We start from the raw sequence: 21,318 nt of genomic DNA on the forward strand, positions 1-21,318 counted from the left end.
CTGTTTCCGTGATCTACCCTTTTCTTTACATCTTCGTTTTGTACTCTTTGTCTATATTCTTTTTTCTCCCCTTGACTTCAAAAAGTGACTGTTTAAATAATTAATTTTCACCCTTTCTTCTAATATAATCACAGAAGTCTGATTTTTCTCAAATTATTGCTTTATCTGCATTTCAAAAATTTAGCTAAATTTACTAAATAAGTAAATTTACTAAAATATTAGTGTTTTCCTCTTCATTTAGTTATAAGTATTTTTAAGGTTCTGTGACTTACAAGTTTTTGGTAAGGGTGGTTTTAAAATTTCAATCATACACGGTAATAACATTGTATATCCTTGGGGATGAAGAGATCTATCCTTCAATTGCAATGTAAGATCATTATTTGGATCTTGACTTGAACAAATACAAAAATTACATTATTAGATAATTAGGGAAATTTGAACACTGGATATTTGATGATATTGTGCAATTGTTGGTTTTAGCTTGCATGATATTGTGGTTGTGTTAAAAAAATAATCCTTCTTTTATAGAATAGAGAATGAAATATTTATGGATGAGTTTGCTTTGGAATAATCCAGATGGGATGGGTGTATATATGATAAAAGGTTGGCCCTCAATTGAATAATCACTGAAGCTAGTTGAAGGATACGTGAGGATTCCATAAAGTGCTCCATTTATTTTTGTATATGTTATACTTTTTTCATAAGAAGCAGCTAGAAATTGATCTCCTTGATAATTTCCTTGATTTAGTTGCACCAAAGTCAGAGAATATAGAAAAAAATGAAATGTAAATATATTTTACAATTTGTTGAAACTTGCTTCTGGCTTAATATATTCAATTTTGACAGATGTATCATTTGTGCTTGAGAACAATATGTAATCCCTAAATATCTCTTTCTTTCTTTCTTTCTTTCTATCTATCTATCTATCTATCTATCTATCTATCTATCTATCTATCTATCATATCTGTTTTCATCATCTCTCCAAACATATCAGTTAAAACAAGTTTGGTAATGTGAATTTTCCATATTTTTTCTTAGTTTTTTTTTTTTTTCCTTGACTTATCAATTTCTTTCTGTAGTTTCATAAATGTTTACATTATGCAATTTAAGATTATCTTCTTAGATGAATATTGCATATATAATTGTTATATCTTTTTGGTGAATTAAAACTTTAATCTTTAGAGAATATCCCTCCTTCTTCCTGATAATGTTTATACCTTAAAGACTAATTTTTATATTAACATAGCTCCCCAGCTTTCTTTGGGCTTTTATTTGCCTGATACATCTTTTAATAATTTTCTGTATTTATATTTTAGGTGTGTCTCTTATATATAGCATCTATCTATAGTTGAGTTTTTATGTTTATTAAGCCTTAAAACCTTTTTTTAGCTGGCAAGTTGGTCTATTTACATAAATGTTGATACGTGACACGTTTCCACTTGTTTCTGTGATCTTAATTGGTGACCTCAGTTTGTCCACTTTTTCTATGCTGCTTTCTCCTTTCCTTTCTCTTCCCTTGTTTCCCCTTGTCTTCTCTTCCCTTCCATTGCCTTCCCTTCCTCCCTCCCTTTCATTCTCTCTTTCTCTCTTTCACTTCACTTGTATGTTTTCTTATTCCATTTTTCTCTCTCTACTGATTAGAAATTATCTATTCTATTCTTATTATTTTAGTATTCTTGACATTTTAGTGGGCATCTGTTAACCATGTCTGAATTTAGTCAGTCATTTACCCCCACTCCCCCACCCCTTTATGAATATACAGGGGTCCTGGAACAATATGACTCAAATATCCCTCTTGACTTCTATGCAATTACTCTTTAAAATTTTGTCTTTAAAAATACCAATTACTCATTTTAATTACTATTTTATAAGAAAATTTATTTAGATTTACCTACTTATTCACCAATTTCTGCTCAGCCTCCTTCTTACACTTGCCTTTTAGAATCATTTTCCTTCTTCCCGAAGTACATTTTTAGAAGTTCCTTATGGAAGTATTCAGTTTATAACTCAGATTGCTTATCTGAAAATATATGAGCTATCTTTAATAATCTCTCAAACTTGAATAAATTTTCTAAGTACAAAAGAATGGGCTGACAATTGTGTTTTGGAGTTAGTTTCTTGAAGAGAGTGTTCCACTGCCCCTGGCTTCCACTGCTGCTGGTGGAAAGTCTGCTGTCTGTCTAACCATCCTTCCCTTGCAGATTTCTTCTCTCTGGTTACTTTTAAGGTCTACTCTTCTGCACTTTCTCTACAATGTGTGCAAGCATGGATATCGTTCACTTATCTTGAGCCGCTTCCCGGGTTGGGGCCTAGTGGACGAGCCGCGACCTGCTCTAGAGTTAGGGCCTGTTGGACACGCCGAGACCTGCTCTCGAGTTACCCCCGCCCATCGAGTGAGCCAAGATGGCGCCTGCATCCCGTTTCCGCATATGACACATGAGACCGCGGTTGCTGCTAGCCTATTGTACACGCTTACGTAGTGCCTGCACATTGGTTGTAACTATTGTATATAAGAAATTGCCCGGGCTAGCCTCGGGGAGACAGCCCACAGGGAGCCGTGCCTGACGGCCGCATAGAGGTTGTTCTCCCACGGGGTGTAGGGCCTCGTGTGGAATATGTAACAGAGAAAGTTTTCTTCCTGGCTCCAGTAAAAGGCTTGCATTCACTGCCGCTGTGTGCCTCAAGTGTCAGTTTGTCTGTGTCTCTCCCTCTTTCCCTCTGTTCTCCTTGCCGGCCGAGGACAGGACGCGTGGGACCGAGCGAGAGGGCGCCGGACAGTTTCATAAATGTTTACATTATGCAATTTAAGATTATCTTCTTAGATGAATATTGCATATATAATTGTTATATCTTTTTGGTGAATTAAAACTTTAATCTTTAGAGAATATCCCTCCTTCTTCCTGATAATGTTTATACCTTAAAGACTAATTTTTATATTAACATAGCTCCCCAGCTTTCTTTGGGCTTTTATTTGCCTGATACATCTTTTAATAATTTTCTGTATTTATATTTTAGGTGTGTCTCTTATATATAGCATCTATCTATAGTTGAGTTTTTATGTTTATTAAGCCTTAAAACCTTTTTTTAGCTGGCAAGTTGGTCTATTTACATAAATGTTGATACGTGACACGTTTCCACTTGTTTCTGTGATCTTAATTGGTGACCTCAGTTTGTCCACTTTTTCTATGCTGCTTTCTCCTTTCCTTTCTCTTCCCTTGTTTCCCCTTGTCTTCTCTTCCCTTCCATTGCCTTCCCTTCCTCCCTCCCTTTCATTCTCTCTTTCTCTCTTTCACTTCACTTGTATGTTTTCTTATTCCATTTTTCTCTCTCTACTGATTAGAAATTATCTATTCTATTCTTATTATTTTAGTATTCTTGACATTTTAGTGGGCATCTGTTAACCATGTCTGAATTTAGTCAGTCATTTACCCCCACTCCCCCACCCCTTTATGAATATACAGGGGTCCTGGAACAATATGACTCAAATATCCCTCTTGACTTCTATGCAATTACTCTTTAAAATTTTGTCTTTAAAAATACCAATTACTCATTTTAATTACTATTTTATAAGAAAATTTATTTAGATTTACCTACTTATTCACCAATTTCTGCTCAGCCTCCTTCTTACACTTGCCTTTTAGAATCATTTTCCTTCTTCCCGAAGTACATTTTTAGAAGTTCCTTATGGAAGTATTCAGTTTATAACTCAGATTGCTTATCTGAAAATATATGAGCTATCTTTAATAATCTCTCAAACTTGAATAAATTTTCTAAGTACAAAAGAATGGGCTGACAATTGTGTTTTGGAGTTAGTTTCTTGAAGAGAGTGTTCCACTGCCCCTGGCTTCCACTGCTGCTGGTGGAAAGTCTGCTGTCTGTCTAACCATCCCTCCCTTGCAGATTTCTTCTCTCTGGTTACTTTTAAGGTCTACTCTTCTGCACTTTCTCTACAATGTGTGCAAGCATGGATATCGTTCACTTATCTTTCTAAAACTTTCATCAATTCTGGAAAATTCTCAGCTATTATGTTTTTGAATATTTTCTCTCCTCTATTCTTTCTGTTATCCCTTTCTAAGATTTTCTCATGCTATTCTTTGTGTTTCTTTAACTCTCTTTCACATCTTGCATCTTCTTTTCTCTGTCAGCTTCATTCTATGTAATTTGTTTAGGCCAATTTCCTAATTCTCTCTTCAGCTCTATCTAAGCTGCTACGTTACTCCTCTAGAAAGCTTCTAATTTCAGTGATTACAGTTTTCATTCTAATACCTTACTTTTAAAAACATGCCTGATCATTTTAAAAATAATTTCATCTTGGCTGTTCCCTTTTTTGAATTTTTTAATTTATTCCTTTCCATTTATTATTTATAATTACTTTATATCTCATATCTGATAAATCTGCAACTTAAAAGTTATTAGGGGTCAAAATACGTTGTTTATTTTTAATTTTCTTGTTGATTAATATGCATGGTGTACTGTATGCTTGGACACTTTTAATGGTGATCTTATATTTAATTGAATGTAATGAATTTGAATTTGTAATGAATTTGAATGTAATGAGTGATTGAATTTGATGATCTCATATTTGATTGAATGTGGGGATCCTGGGAGTTTTATTTGGAAATATTTCCCTTTAAAGATGAGTTGTGTGTGGTTCTGCTGAATGCCAGGGCTGCTGCTAATGTGGGCCATTTTGCTCCCCATAAAGTCCCCAAGCTAATGTTGGGGTTTCACATCCTTTCCCCCAACATTGAGAGAACGCCAAGTATCTTGGTTTTCACATTAGCACCAGCAATTACCCCAGGGTAACTTTAGCTTCTGCCTTTTTTTGTTATTGCTCCCATCTCTAGTTTCAACTCTCTGTTCTCTCTCTGTGTGTGTCCCTGGTAACAGAGCCCTTGCTTCCTTGTTGATCCATAAAAATATTTTCATTATTGCTATAGTTTATGCAAGAACCTTGTGGAACTCTCTGGGCATAACAATTTCTCTGACCCTCTGTTGGTTAATTTGAATTGTGGTCAATATTTTTCTTAATCTGATCTAGCATGAACCATATTTTTTAGAAATTTCTAAAATTTTCTATCCTTTTAAGGAAAACTTTCCATATTTTTTAATACAGATTTCTTTTATCCTTAAACTTTAACCTTTTTTGTTTGGACCTTTCAGTAGTTATAGGGTTACAAAATTGTCAAACATATGAAATCAAATGGTGTTGTTCAAATTGGAAGCCCATAAACTTTTTTAAAAAAACAGGTTTGACGGTGAAGTTCTAGCTAAAAAGCATGAAAGCTGAAGTGAATTTAATATTGATGGACTGATGGGGAGGAGAGATACTTAATGTTACATATATCCAAAAACTACAAGTTATCAATCTTTTCTCATAGAAGAAAAAATGATTTGATGCTGTCAGAGAAGGATGGCTATTAAGAATGGAATGAATTGAGTTACGAAAAGGCTGAGATCAGGGAAACCGGGTTAGAAACTATCAACCAACCAGATACAAGGGATAAAGGGCTGAATCAGGTGGTGACTTGGGAGGGAGGTAAAGCTGCTCTCTGAGACTCAGTGCATTTGGTCTCATTTGAGAAGGACAGAGGGAAAGCGAGGGAAGCAACTCGCTGCAATAATGCTGATGATGGCCCTCGATTGTTGGAAGTCCGGATGCAATCCTGAAGTCTCAGTGTCACTTCCCTGCCATCGGGAGTGAGTACAAACAGAGCCGTCATGTGGGTTCCATACCAGCTCTGCTACTTAGGAACTGTGTGACCTCAGATATTTGCTCAGCTTTCTCTGGGCCTTGTTTTTTTTTTTTTTTTTTTTTTTTTTAATTCAGTTTTATTGAAATACATTCACACACCATACAATCATCCATGGTATACAATCCACTGTCCACGGTATGATAACATAGTTATGCGTTCATCACCACAATCTCTCTCTGAACATTTTCCTTACATCGGAAAGAACCAGAACAAGAATAAAAAATAAAAGTGAAAAAAGAACACCCAAATCATACCCCCATCCCACCCCATTTGTCCTTTAGTTTTTACCCCCATTTTTCTACTCATCCATACACTAGATAAAGGGGGTGTGATCCACAAGGTCTTCAGAATCACACTGTCACCCCTTGTAATCTACATTATTATATAATTGTCTTCAGGAGTCCAGACTGCTGGGTTGGAGTTTGGTAGTTTCAGGTATTTACTTCTAGCTATTCCAATACATTAAAACCTAAGAGGTGTTATCTATATAGTGCATAAGAATGTCCACCAGAGTGACCTCTCGACTCCATTTGAAATCTCTCAGCCACTGAAACTATTTCGTCTCATTTTGCATCCCCCTTTTGGTCAAGAAGATACTCTCAGTCCCACGATGCCGGGTCCAGATTTATCCCTGGGAGTCATATTCTGCATTGCCAGGGAGATTTACACCCCTGGGAGTTGGGTCCCACATGGGGGGAGGGCAGCGAGTTCACCTGTCGAGATGGCTCAGTTAGAGAGAGAGAGGGCCACATCTGAGCAACAAAGAGGTACTCAGGGAGAGACTCTTAGGCACAATTACATGCAAGTTTAGACTCTCCTTTGCGGTAACGAGCTTCATTAGGGCAAGTCCCATGCTCGAGGGCTCAGCACATCAAACCGCCAGTCCCAATGTTTGTGACAACATCAACACCATCCAGGTGAGGATGTCCAACACATTCTGGGCCTCGTTTTTCCTCACAGGCGAACAGAAGGTTTAATGTGTACCTCATGGAGCTATTTTGAAGGCAAAAATTTATATAAAGCATGTAAAAGTGGACGGGGAAGGTCCTCAGGAGACCCGGCTGGCTTTGAACTGGCACGTGGGTGTGAACCTGGAGCTTGGTGAGTGCTGAGCACGTGGCCACATTCCCTGATTTGTGAGAGCTTCAGCTTTTCTTCTACTAGTTCCTTCGTGAACAGACATGCACAGTGGGCTTGTGAAGGAACAGGACAAGAAACAAGGTGGCCCTGTCCATGATGGCGCCCTGTGGACGGCATGAGCCTCTCAGCCAGGGCAGAAGCACCTGAGGCCACTCTCCCACCGGGCGCCTTGGAGAACCACGAGACCGGGAGGTGGCCTGAGGTCCTGCCACTTACCAGCGAGAGACCGTTAAAGTCCTATGAACAAGACCCTGGGGCGCGAGAGAAAAGGCCAGAATTTTATATGTGAAAGGTCCAATTGAGGTTAGATATGACATTTTCCAGCTGGGCCTTATCAGAAACAGGAATTGGGAGAAGATGCAGCACGACCTGTGAATGTTGGAGGTGGCATATTTACATGTGTATCATGTGCATGTCTATTAAGAAAGGACTAGTAAGGAAGGAAATGCAAGTATTCGTCCTAACAGCTAACCACGGGCTCTCAGCTGGGCAGGCAGAAACGCCAGGGGAGCGAGGGAGTGAGGGCGGATGCGAGCAGACGGAGAAGAGGGTCTCCAGGGATTGAGGGGCTGGATGGCGGACAGAGGCTTCTGAGGCGCAGCAGGGGAGCGATGTGGGGATGTGGGCGGCTCATGGTGTGTTTTATTGTTAACTGAGGGGAGTGTGGTGGTCGACGGTCCTGTGGATGGGTTGAGGAAGTGCTGCGGGTTCTTGGCTACAACTGCAGGGGGAAGCATCTAGTGCAAGGGTGGGTGTTAAAATGAAGGTGGAGAGTGGGAGGAAAGTGCCCTTTTTCATTCAGAAAACCATATGAAGCTCCCATTATGGGTACACACTCAACAGGTGCTCTGTCTCCCTCGACAGGTGCACACACACAGCTCCTCCCCTCTCACTGAGGGAACCTGGCGTGGCTAATCCACCCCTAGCTACTTTCCCCTCATTTTCCATTTCCCAATCCCCTGCAGAGGAACCTGATCTGCTTTCCACCCAGGCCCTGCGTGCTGGCTGCCAGCTCAGGTGGGGACTGGGAGCTTTTGCATTAGGTGTCCGTCTTGCTCAACCAGCTCTGCAAGCAGGCAGGATCCTCTGACGGCCTCCGCAGGGCTGTGGTTTCGGTCGTGTCTTAGCCTGAGCACCTCAGAAAGCAGAGCCTGATGTCAGGATTGTGGTTGAGGGAGGAAGGAGTGGGTGTGGATGGACCTGGAGTGGGGAACGGGTGAGAGCCGGCGGGATGTGTGCTGCTGAACCACCAGCTTCTGCTCCAAGGGTTGTCACACAAAAAGCCCTGTGGTGGTAGAGGGGACCGCGGAGGTGGTCAGTCATGGCCGGGGGTGTTGGGCACTTGAAGTGAACGGGGCGTCCTGGCGGAGGTGAGAAGAGGCACTGTGGGGCTCCGCCTGTGTGTCCTTGGTCTCAGCCTGCCCCGGTGGGTCACGGCAGCTGCACCTGACACAGAAGACAGGGGAGTCTGCACGAGGGGGTGGATTCGGAAAGCAAAGGTGGACATTGCCAGGCCCTGGCGGGCTGGTCAGGGGTGCACAGAGCAAGGGGGGGTCATTAGCTCAAGCTTTCAAACAGTAATTCAAATAGACCAACACATATTTATGGAGACCCTACTATCTGAAGGGTCATGAAGCCAGGGAAGACGCTTTGCCCTCAAACGGAGGAAGCAGATGGCCTAGATGTGTAACAAGGGTTCTGTCAGCTGTGGGAAGATCGTGCAAGAGCGATGCAGAGGAGACAGGGATCAGTTATGCTTGGAGAGCGGATGGTCTTTGTGTAAGATTAAATGTGGCTTCAATGATTAAATTAAAATTTCAGAAAAAATGTAGGAGCTATTTCAGTATAAAATATTTACAACAAACCTTTAGAGCAACTTTATCTGCACATCTTATTTTACTAAAATGATACTTCACATTTTAGAGATTTCATAGTTAAAATGGAGATTAAAAGAGTCTAAAAGCAGCATATTTTTCATTTTTCAGAAAGAGAGTAGTAATTTTTTCATATTACAGCACAAGGGATTGAAGTGTGTTTTGGACATGGTAGTCCAGAATTCCTTAAAATGGAGTCAGTATTAAAAACTGCAGGTGGCCCATACATGGTTACAAGTCTCCTCCCCGCCCCCCCCCCCCAGCTCAGGACTGAAGGAGGGAGCGGGGGTGAGAGTGGCGGCTGCAGGCACAGCACCGGCTGGGGACCAACGAGGGAGGCTGGGGATTTCGGGATTTCGTTTGCTGGATCAGAAGCTGATGCCACATCTAGGGGACAAATTCCTTCTCTTAAAGAACTAGAATAAGGGGGAGATGTTAGAAATGGGATGGAGAGAATCCAGACTTGGGAGACACACAGAGAGATAGAGAGAGAGCAGGACAGATGGACAAAGGCGGGCGCAGGTTCGACTCCCGGCTCGCAGACAGTGTGGGCGCCGTGGCTGTGCGCGTGGCCAGAGCTGCGCCTGGAGCCCTCCAAATGGGGCCCGCCTCTGGCTCCCCCCGCCCCTGGAGCTCCCTCACCACACAGGACGAGCCGTGCAGGAGCGCTGCACCTGCTTTAATCGCAGCCTCTTTACACATGCAGGTGCAGCCACGCTGCGTCACCAAGTGAAGAAACAGACTAAGCGGTGAGCACACAGCAGGGCGGGCCGCTCCATCAGCGACCCCGCAGCGTGCGTGTGGAGGCGGGGGCGCAGTTCCCACCTGTCTCCGTGGGTTATGGCTTCTCGCTGCCTTGCTGCCAGTCTAGTATTGTATCTGGATACTCACACACACACACACACACACACACACACACACACACACACATGTGCACACACACACAGGGGATTCTTTTGGAGAAAACACGGATCCTAAACTCCAGCCAGCTGGTTCTTCCAGGACTCAGCCAAGGAACCGGCACCTGTTGCAACAGTGGATGGAAAATTTCCCTGTGCCGGGTTGCGCTGGGTGGTTGGTGTCCAGCACTGAACCTTCCTAAGGGATTTTGGACGTGAGGGTGAGGGGGTAAATTTGACCATGTGAGGTTTCCACCTTTGATTCTGACTTTAGAACCAAGATGGAGCTTTAGAGCATAGTGCTGAGATATTACAGGTTGATGCCAGAAAGAGTACGATGCTAGAACGGCTTGAAGAGAGAGAGCTGTGGTAATAATGAAATCAGCTTCGCGGTGGATCCCCAGGGCCAGGACGGGGAGCAGGTTTGCTAATCGGGCCCACGACTTTCACCTGGAGAGTTCCCTGCCCGCTCTCCCTCCGTCTCCGCAGCCAGCTCCGGCTCGGACTTCACCTTGCGTCCCGCGAAGGCGCTGGAGGGTCCCCCGGTGACGGGCGCCGGGCCAGTGCTGCCCGCGCCTCATGGACCCTCCTGTGGTGGCGGGGAGCTGTCATCGCCAGTGACGCCCGAGGGGCTTTGGGGTCTGGCGGCCGGCGGCTAACAGGCGAGGGGGCCGGGGCTGGGTCCAGGCAAACCCCGGACAAGAGCCTGTCCCCCCACCCCCGCTACCTCGGCCTCCACTTTCAGAACCCCTGCTCCCGCCAGCGGTTCCCGGGCCGAGCTGGGACGGCCTTTGGAGGGCGAGGGGAGAACGGAAGTTTCCTCCCCCTTATCCGAGAAGGCGCTCCCGAGAGCCGGCGGGTCACCGGCCGGAGCAGCGTGGACTCGGGTGGATCACAGGGGGCCCCCGCGGCCGCGGCTCCCTTCCCCTTCCTGGGAGCTGCTCCGGCGGGTGGTTCGCGCGCAGCGAAGTGGAGCCCACCCATGGAAGAGGAGGGTTAGTGCCCTGCCGGGACGCGCAGCCGGGCAGACGGGGCAGCCCTGGCCTGGGGGGCTTTACTCCCGAGCAGGCAGGGCCGATGCTCGTTTATATTCCGCGGTGGAGAAGCAGCGGCTGGTAGTGAGGCCACTGGCTCCTTTGTGCGTAAATACACGAGTCTACCAAGGAACCTTTAGTCGCGCACAGAGAGAGCGCAGTGCTGAGCACTAAAGGAAAAGGTATTGGTCTGTGACGTCCGAGTTTTTAGCGTCTACACCAAGTGCAGCAGCAGCAGCCGCCATTTCTGAGAACTTACCACGTGGCATTTCCCTCCCTTCACCTCATTTAAACCCCGACAACCTCACAGCTCAAGCCCTGTGCTGGTCCCAGAGTACAGGCGAGGAAACCGAGGCACAGAAAGGCCGTCCCTGGCCCGTGGGCTGCCCCGAGCGCTCGGCCAGGACCGGGAGGCCGTCGGGGGCCGAGGGGAGGCTGCGTGCGCCGCAGGGAGCTGTGCTCAGAGACGGTTCCTGGTGTTTATTTTTCGGGGAAATTCATTTGAGACCGTGGTGCTGGGAGAGTCGCGGGTCCCTGGCCATGCCCACGGTTCCCTGGCGCTGTGGCGGGAAGGGGCGTCCTCCCGCTGGGACCCGACAGAAGGAGGGGGACAGGCCCTCCGTGCTGGCCTCGGGGCGCATCTCGTGTGGAGAAGTGAGGGGAGGAGGGAGAGGAGGGAGGGGAGGAGGGAGGGGAGGAGGGAGAGGGGAGAGGAGGGCCCCCGCGAAAGCGGCCACAGTGTCCGGCGGGCCTGGACCGAGCCAGGCGCCCCTCGAGGCGACCCCGCGGCGGCGGAGCCCCTGCCTCTGGCGCGCACCCATTTTGGTTCTCGCCACGCAACGGAGCCCCTCCCCACAGCAGTTTTCAGCTTTTACTTTCTGAACTTGGGGTGACTGTCCTGAAGTCCCCCTGCCCCCTTCATGAATTATGAGTCCCCTGCCTCGGCCTTGGGGTGAGAGGGAGACCACGACCGCGCACGGCGTCCCCTCCGGCAGCCTGGGGGCCCTCGCGGGGCGTGGACCCTAGCTGGGCCGGGTCTCGGCTTCAGGGCAGCTCCGACGAGAGGAGGGTGTGCAGGCGCGTCCTGCCTGTGGAGGGTGCGCGCGACGGTTGCAGCCAGTGGAACCCTTTGGAGAGTTCTGGAAGCTGGCAGCTGTGGTCCATCATCTACCTCCCCTGTGTTGGCGGGAGACAAGGCAGAAGGGGATAAGTTGCTGGAGCAGGTGCGGGGGCAGGTGGGAGGGCGCGGGTAGGGGCTGAGCAGGACCGGTCCCTCCAGCGGCCCCGCGCCCAGCCGAGGGCTCCAGGCCCAGTGGAGGACCCTCCATTTGGTGAAGGACTCTGTGCCTGCTGGAGGGCTAAGCGCCCAGTGTAGGACTGTGCTCCCAGTGGAGAGCTCATGCCCACAGTGGACCCCCGAAAGCCCAGGGCAGCCGCGCCCTGCTCCGCAACCTCTCTCCACGCGCCTCGGCCCCCGGGGCTGCTGCAGCCTCGGCCCGGGTCCCCCCCACGGGCGGCAGGTCCGAGGACGAGAAGAGGGAGGCTCACTCTGCGGGCGCGCCTGGCCGCAGCAGCTCTCCTTGTGTTCCTGCGCTGTGGGCCGACGTGGGCACAGCCTGGTAACAGCCCCGAGCTGGAGCTCACCGCTCCCTTTCCTAGTTGAGGAAACTGAGGCTGGAGCTAGAGGACGGCAGTGGATTTGCTCCTGGTGCCTGGGGTGTGGACCAAGCAGCTGCCCCTGGGTCCAGAGCCACCACCTCTGCCCCGCCCTGCTTGTCCGAGTCCTCCTTCCTCTGAAATTCTCATCGTGGAGTCCCCCGAGCCAAGGAGAAAACGGGGTGTGTTGTGTGACATTTAACTGAATTTGGGGACAGTCGTCCCCCTGGAGCAGAGAGCTGCTATTCCTTCTTGAGAAGACACCACGAAGCTGGCATGGCCCAGGCATGACTCGATGGGCCGGAGTGGCTGCCACCCCACCCCGCACAGTGGCTGGGGTCTCCGGGAGCAGCCCCCCAGGTCTCGGGGCTGGGTGGGCATAACTGCTGCTGTAAGAGCAGATGAGACCATCTCCTCCCGCAGCCCTGGCTCTTGTTTCACAGCAGGCGTTGGGTCCCAACATGTCTTTTCTTTTGGCAGCTTGGTTGTTGGCTTATTCTTGCTTTTATTGGAAAAATGATATTTTTGTAGCATCAGTTTACTGACATATTCCTTCTTCTGCCAAACCCAGGGACTGAAGCAGATTGAAAGCAGTATTTATTGATTTTAGAGTGAATAGCTTTATTGTGCCTCCTTTATTCTTGAATGGGTTAATTTGAGACAAAGAAACCAAACAAAAAGCCCCAGTGGAGTTAGACAATGTCACTAGCAAATATAACTTACCTAGTGATTTAGAGCAGGTTGTCGTTCTCTTAGCTGCGGCATGGACGTCCCGGCTCTGCGCTCTCCTGGAGGCTGTTCACCGGCGCTGCCTGCTGAGGGCTGCAGGGGGCTGGCGGCTTCTCCGGCCGCAGCTTCTCTCGAAAGCCTGAAGGTCAGGTGGGAAGTGGTCCACGGCACTGTCCTCGGTTTATTACTGGATCTAAAAAGAGCTTCTGAGGGGTTGTGGGTGCAGGGGTCCCCTTGAGTGCGTGTCCTCCCTGGTGGGCTTTCTAGGGCGAGCCCTTCTGGGGGAGCCAGCATGGTCCTCAGGGGTCCCCTCGAGCGCGTGTCCTCCCTGGTGGGCTTTCTAAGGCGAGCCCTTCTGAGGGCAGACCTGGTCCTCGTCCCTGTAATTACGTGACAATTAGGGACAATGAGCCCCTTCTCCAAGGTGCCTTCGCCTCTCAGTGCAGTCTCCGCATCATGGTCTGTTTGTTTCCACGTCAACCCCGGGAGATAGGAACTGTCCTCATCCCCGCTTTGCAGATGAGGACCCTGAAGCACAGAAAGTTTCGGTGGGAGCCCAGGTCCAGGGCTGGGCGGGCCCCTCTGCTGTGGACCAGCTCCAGGCCGCATGGTCACGCCTGCTGCCAGACACGGGGGCTCCAGGGAAGCCCCCCGAGGGATCTGCAGTCAGTGGGTGCACCCAGAAAATGCCATCTCCTCCCCCCTTTCCAGGCCACTTTTCAGTCTCCTGCTGCCGGCCGGAGCTGCCGAGGCCTTTGTCAGGGACCCCCTGCCCCCACCGCAGCCCGCGCCCTGCAGGGTCCGTCTCCCTGGCTGACCCCAGGCCCCCTCCTCACATACACCCAGAAATCAAGCCCAGCCCAAGCTGGCCCGCATCCGTGAAGTGTGTGTGTGTGTGGGAGATGGCTCGTGTCCTCACTGCCCTGATGGTTTCGTCTTCACACTTCTTTGCATTTCCCGGTTTCACTGAGGACAGAAAACCACGCGCCCAAATCGCAGGAGCGTCCTCATCCGGAGCGGCCCCTCACCTGCGGACAGGGCTCCCTTCATCTCACCCGGGAGACCCAGAGGCCCCGCAGACTTGCTCCCTGCCTAGACGGGCGAGCTTGGGAGCCTTTCCAGAACCTGGGGCCAACATCGCAAGGCTATAGAATTGCTTTAAGGGTGGCCATCGACGCCCCTCTTGTCTCAGCTGTGGGAGCTATGACCTTGAGCTGAAGGACGCCAGGCGGTAAAGAGCCTGGTACGCCTGAACAGCCCAGAGGCCCATCGTGAGAGAACTGTTCACTTGTGCCCCCGGGAAGCAGGGGGAGGGACCCCTAATCCAGAAGACCCACGCTGGAAGGACCCCCTGCTGCTGTGGAGACGGCTCGTGTGGGGCTCCACAACCTGGCGGAGAGCCTGGAGAGGCCTGTGCCTCGTGTGCTACACACAAACGTGCACTTGCACACACACGCACACACACAAGGGACGTACAGCAGCCGATCTGGGGGAGGCTCACGTCTGTGCACGTGCACAGTGTTAGTGTTTTGAGATCCCATGGATGCTCTCTGTTAAGGAGACCGAAATCCTTATTCGTCCTTTGCTGGGACACGAGAGCCGTGTCTCGGGGAGTGTCAGCTGTCACCCTCAGCTACGCTCCTCTTGGACAGCGTCCACATCTGCATAAGAGATTCTGGAACACTCCTCACACTAAAGCAGCTGTTATCTACCTGCCATGCTAGCGACAAAATAGTTTTTGAGTGATTTTATAATTATGGTTTTTAATGCTGTAACTTTGGCCGCCAAAAGACAGGCCTGCCAGGCTAAGGTGCATTTAAACATTATTTTTGCATATAATTTAAGACAAAAAATGGTAGTTTTAAAAAATGTTTTCATTTCGTTTTGTCACCCTTAGTAAAAAGGGAGCTCCAGAATGGGTGTTATGAAGACGTCCTGGCAGGCAGTTTTCTGTGGCCGCGCTGTGTCCCGTGGCAGATGTCAGAAGAACACAGAAATAAAGAGCTGAGAGCCTTTGGAGTCTTTTAACAGCATCTGTTTTCCACAGTTACACAAATGCAAGAACACATACGATTTTCCTTTTGAAGAAAAGTGGTTCTCATCTAAGTAGTTCCTCGTGTCCCCTGGAAGGGACAGGTTGTCTTCGCAGCATCCGGCTCCGCTTTGCATCCCTGCCCTTTGGGGAGTCACACCTTCTGGTTCTCACATATTTATACATCGTGCTTTCTCTTTGGAATCCTCTGATGAAACCACTTCCACTTCCGTGTTCATATCTGAGACTGTTGTCTTCCTCTGGGCAGTGTATTTTTAAGTCAAAGGATTAAATCTCTAATGGCTGAATTCTGCACATCAGGAAATAGATAGTCTGGGTGGAGGCCATTACCCAGTGCCTCAGAAATCATAAAATGTGTGCGTCAGAGCGTGTTTTATCTATCTGGGATCTTTCCATAAAGTGAGTTTTGATAGCACTATTAGAGAAAGAGTATGGGTTCAAAGGAACGTCTATTGTGTTACATTCTGGTGATGAAATATTGTGATGTTCCATTTTTTGTTATATTTCATTTGTTGCTAATACCATTGCTATAATTTTAAGGTTCAGATATTTACCTGTGGTGGTTGAGAATCTGAATTAAATTAAGAACAAAGTAGCTCAAATAGTCTTTACTCAATATCTTAGTATTTAAAACATCCAAAAACTTGTTCTCACTCCTGCCTGAAGTGCCTGTCTAAAGCATCCAATGGTGTGAATAATGACATAAAATATTTATTGAGCACTTACAATGTGGGACTCTGTGCTAAGTTCTTTTTGTAGATTACTTTTTAAATCTTCACAGAACCCTGTGCAGTAGGAGCTCTGGTTTCCCTCTTTCCAGAGCAGGAAGCTATTAGTTCATCCTCAGAACCGTCAAGTGGCAGAATTAGAATTTGAACCTGGCTCTGACTCCACAGCTCGGCCCGTGGAGTCCTCACTCTCTAAATCTGGTTACCTGCCTGCCCACCCTCAGAACTGGGCACTGACCTGGACATTTCATACCTCTCCCTCTCATTTAATCATATTTCAGTGGCCTGTTCAGTTTTACACAGCCCGAAGTAGAAGTGCCAGGGCTCAAATGCATGTCTCAGGGCTCCACACTGAGTCTGTTTCTATCGCAGGAAGATAACCCTTCAGTTAACACTTGTGTGACAGCAGGAGGAGAGTCCAGGGCTGGGCCTTGGATGACAGCTCATCCAGGAAACCCTTAGCAAGGAGTGTCTGCCAAACAAAGGGAATACGTAATTCATTATTTTGCACTTATAGAGTGAGGCAACAATTTAAAATCATAATGAAGAAACTTTACAGTTGCCAAGCATAATTTCTAGGGTAAATGAGATCTAGCCTTTATTTTGTAGCAATTTAGAAGACATTTTTTTTTTTTATTATTTGCTTGAAACTGACGGCACTCACAAACTCTACCCTTGATTTAGTAAAATGATTCAGTCAACATTAGAGTTTAGCTGTTGAGGTGTTTTGAGGAACGGATGAGGAGTGTTCTTCTGTAATGACGTGAGTGACAAGGTGTGGATTTAAGGGAGAGAATCCGGCTTTCCTGACCGGGAAAGTAGACACACGAGCCTCGGAGGAGACGGCAGACTCTAACGCCGCCATCCCAGGTGGACCTCACCCAGGGGAGACTCTCAACCTGGAAGGCGCGTCACCTGGGCCTCCTGTAACTGTTTTAAAGTGATTCTTTCTTTCTTTTTTGCGTTTCACCCCCTTTGCTCTCTCCTGTTCCCTGCTATCCCCCCCCCCGCAGCCTCAGCCTCACCCCACTGCCCTCCGAAGCAGGGTCTCTGTGCTGCTGGAGACCCCACCGTCCAGCCCTAAGCCCCGGACTCGAGGAGCAGGGGAGGCCATGGGTGGGGGGCGCTTGGGGGCTACCAGGTGGGAGGCAGCCCCAGCACAGCTGTCTTCCTCCGTGGGACCCCAGCTAGGGTGACTTGATCACTCAGACTAACCACGCCCTGTGATTCACTGATTCCTGAACAACACACTTCCTAAAGCAGCTGGAGAAGGTGGTTCCCACCGTTTAGAACATAAGGTGAATTCGTCTGAAGGATGAGCACTTTCAAGAATTTCCTAATGAGTCTTAACCTCTAGGGCTCTCCCCTCGTCTCGGGTTTTGATCTGGGTGCCTCAGGTGTTTTAGCCTGTTCGGAACTCCGGGTTCGAAGAACTCATTTTCAGCCCCCGAATGCCTGGGGCCTGTTGACACCGTGACTTGTGCAAGCTGAGAACATCCTCTCCGTCCTCCCCACCAGCCTCTGCTCGGTCGGCTTTACTTTTCCTTCTACACCTGCTCAGACACACCCTCCGTGAGCCCCTGAGGCTGTGCTCCGCCGTGACCCTTCTCTAGCTGAACTGTGTCGTTGGTTGGCTCCTTTTTAGCTCCCTCTTGACCTGTGTTCCTCAAACTTCAGGTCATGAAAACAATGAAGTCATCATTTGGCACTAGCAATTAAAAAAACAGAATAGAATAGAAATTATCCAATGTATTATGTGAGTATAGAAAAGTACTTTGTTAAAGTTTTGTATCTGTGTGTGTGTGTGTGTTTATGGGTGTGTGTGAACATGCATGGTTGCAATAATAAATGTATCTTTTACTATAGATTATGGTCAATGCTACTCTTCTGGAAGGATCATAACTGGTAACTTTCTGGGAATGAGAATAAAATTATTTTTTGCTTATGGTATCCATATACTAATTACTCAAAATGTTAAAAGTAAAAGTGTGTTAGATGATCAGAGAAATTTGAACAAGGTCTGGATATTTGATGGCTTGAGAGAAATTAGTTTTACTTTCTTTAGGGGACAAGGATAATTCTGTGGCCTTTGGGAGGTGTCTCAGTCGGCCAGGGCTGCTGTGACGAATACCACAGGCCAGTTACCTGAAACAGCAGAAGTGCGTTCCTGCAGCTTTGGAGAGCAGCCGTGCAAGGCTGCGGAGTTCCAGGGAGGCTGGCCGGCGTCTGAAACGTACCTGCGCCCTGTCCCATGGCCCTCTGGCTCTTCGGTCCTCCACTCCTGGTGGTGTCCAGGCTCCCGTTTTCAAGGACCCCGGTCACGCTGAGGTAAGACCCAGGCTGGCCTGGCCTCACCTCACCCAGTAGCATCTTCAAGGCTCCCACTTACCAGCAGGGCCACACCCTCCCCGGGGTCAGGACCCAGCTCGTCTCTGTGGGGGACGTGATGCAACGCGGAGCAAGGTGCTCGCTGAAATATTGATGAGTGAAATGACAGTGCAGCCCGGATGTGCCTGAGAATGTTCCAGTCGTTTTGGCGAGGAAAGAAGCAGGTGGGAGAGCAGACGCAGCAGGCAGAGCCCGAGCTGCAGCCGACGGCTCAGGGCCACCGTCTGACTCTCCCGGTTCATATTCTCTGCTTTTGCCAATGAAAGTTAAAAGAAGGGAAAAAGGATTAGGGGATAGAAAAGAACCCTGCTTGTGGACCCCTGCATCTTATACTTTGCGGTCAGTGGTTTTGGGCTCGGTGCTGGGCAGGGCTTGTCCCCCAGGTGGCTGCAGTGTCACAGGGCAGGGCCACGGCACAGGTGCAGGCCGGGCCTCGGGGGTCTCCGTGGTGTGGCCTGCCGAGGACCACAGCGACGGTGAAGAAAGCCACGTGCCTCCAGCTGTGCCCACTCCCCTGCTCTCTGAAGGAAAGGCGGGAGAGAGGCCCAGGAGAGGCCGAGTGCGGCCTGGTGAAAATGGGCGTGCTGTTTGCTTCCCGAATGTAGCAAATTTGGCTATATTTACTCTAAAAAAATGCCTCAATTTAAACAATGAATGACTGGTTAAAAAACACTTCTTGTATAGTTTTACACCTTTGAGTGAACCATCGATGCTTGCTTATGGCATGGCACACATTTTGAACTGGTTTAACTCACCAGACCTTTTTTCTGAAAATAATTGCTTATGAACTTCAGTCAATTAGAGTTAATATGTTTGTTTTTAAAACCACTTGAGTTCCTTTTACATTGTCCGATGACTCTATAAGAAATTAGATTTGTTGTCAATTTAGAGTCTATCAGAAACATCCTTTGGTGGAAAAAATAATAAAATTTCCTTTTGTGTTGCATATGCTGATAAAGGCACAGGAGAGGGGACGGTAAAAGTATCAATATCTATTAATCGTTAAAACACACTAAACACATGTGGCAATCATAAGAGCAAGCAAATAAACAAAATCATAAACTTATAATCAAGTTATCCCCGCAATAAGGATGCCTTAATAAAACACTTCCCATGGAAATCAAACGGCCAAGAAAGCAAACGTGCTGACCCCACCCCAGTATATCTCCAGGTTTACCCTTGAGCTCCGAAACAACAAACTGGCTTCTGGACGTTTCCACCTGGATGACCTTCTCGCAAACAACTAAAAATCAATAAGCTTAATTGAGCTCAGCATTTACTTATCGAGTCCCTTTCCGTAGGCAGGTTGAAGCTGGTCACACAAAGTTAATTAAGATCCAGCCTCTGATCTAAAGGGTCACAAATAAATGCAGTTAGTTATTTTTCCACCCAAACTGTCACTTCCCTCTGAGTTCCATGTCTTAGTTGATGGCAACATGCAGGCCCCAAAGCGAGAAATACTCGAATCATCTTGAACACATTTTCCTCACTCACGTTCCATCCGTTTCCGATTCTTTGTGATTCTTCCAGAATTTCTCTGTTCTGCACCCTCCCTTTCACCCCTGCTGTCACTGACTAGCTTTACACTTTGTCGTTTTTTTCCTGGACTATTACGATAAGCCCCTATTGGTTTCTCTGCTTCCAAATTGTTGCCTCTCGATGACCCCCTGCACCTGCTGTGTCTGCAGAATTGTTTCCTGAAAGCAAAGGTAAGGGTCAGACTATACCACGCTCCTGCTTCTGAGCCTTTCCTAAATGCACCGTGCAGCCCTGGCGTCCCCAGGCCTCCCCTGGGCAGGTGACGGAGGGCGGGGAGGGCCGGTGGACATTCGGGGAGGGCCGAGCTCCCCACAGAAAGGGCAGAGCCACTCAGCTCCAGTGCAGTGGGGTGGACGCCCCGTTCTGCCAAAGCTCGTTTTAACCAGAAGCTAGAATTCTGATTTTTGTGGAGGTCTCTTGGTTTTAAAGTGTAGGTTCATTTGAGGCCACTTTTCAAGGCAATTTGTATTTGTGGGCTCTTTGATGCTGGACAAAATGCGGGTACGCTGCCCGAATGGCTCAGTGATCAACCTGGGTCACTGGGTTTTCAAAGAGAGAAAGAGCTTTTATTGCAACACGCTAAGCAAGGAGAACAGGAGGTTAAAACCTCAGGTGTCTCCCCGAACTGCAGCGACTCTGAGTTTTATAGCATTCAAACAGACGCAGGCAGGTTTGGGGTTAAGAGTATAATGGCTCAGAATGGAGTCAGAGACAGTCTAATTACTGAGCATGTGCCGTGATTACCTGCTTCATCACTGAACCATGTAGGAGAATGGTGGCCTTACTGTGACGATGGATGTGAGTTTTAGGATTACAATGAGGTAGGTAACACCTGTAGGTTACAGTCTAAGCTGCTGCATGTATCAGGAGAGCCAATTCCAGATGGAATTAGTTTTTTCTAGTAAAATAGCTTAGGAATTGAGGTGGGCTGGCCCTGGGCTGACTCAAGTTCCTTCACTAATAAACCTTAAGAGGTGGCCTCTGTGGTCGCAAGACTGCAGAGCTGTAAAACAGGATAAGGGGGTACGGGCGGGGCCAGTCTCGAGTCACCAGGGGGTCTGCGGTTACAGGGTCGAGATTCTACCCAGTGGGGCAGTTTCATTCTGTGGCATCTGAGCTGCATTCGCTGCGTTCCCACAGCGTCAGGCATTTGCTCTTGGCTCCTTCAAAGGGTTAACAGACATTGTCATGGCCCAAGAGGGCTTTTGTAGCCAAAGGACTAAAGAAAGCACCGGACACGTTCTGAGACATGAGCCTTTATTATAGGGCTTACCTACAGGGTGCGGAAGTCAAGCCACATTGTCCTGAAGTCAGGAGCTTCTCTGAATGGCGGCCAGTTCAGAGCTCAACATGGAAATAGTCTGCACTTTGGGGGGCTGCATAAGCTGCTTATAAGGGCTCGACATTCCAGTGGGCCTGAGAGCGTAAGGCAGGGAGCCCGGTTGTGCAGTGTAGGGAGGGGTTGATTTCAATCACCTAGGGAGGAGGGGAGGATTATAGAGATAACAGTATCTCAGGGAAT

Source organism: Choloepus didactylus, chromosome 7 (assembly GCF_015220235.1).
Source record: "Choloepus didactylus isolate mChoDid1 chromosome 7, mChoDid1.pri, whole genome shotgun sequence".
Classification (NCBI taxonomy): Eukaryota; Metazoa; Chordata; class Mammalia; order Pilosa; family Megalonychidae; genus Choloepus; species Choloepus didactylus.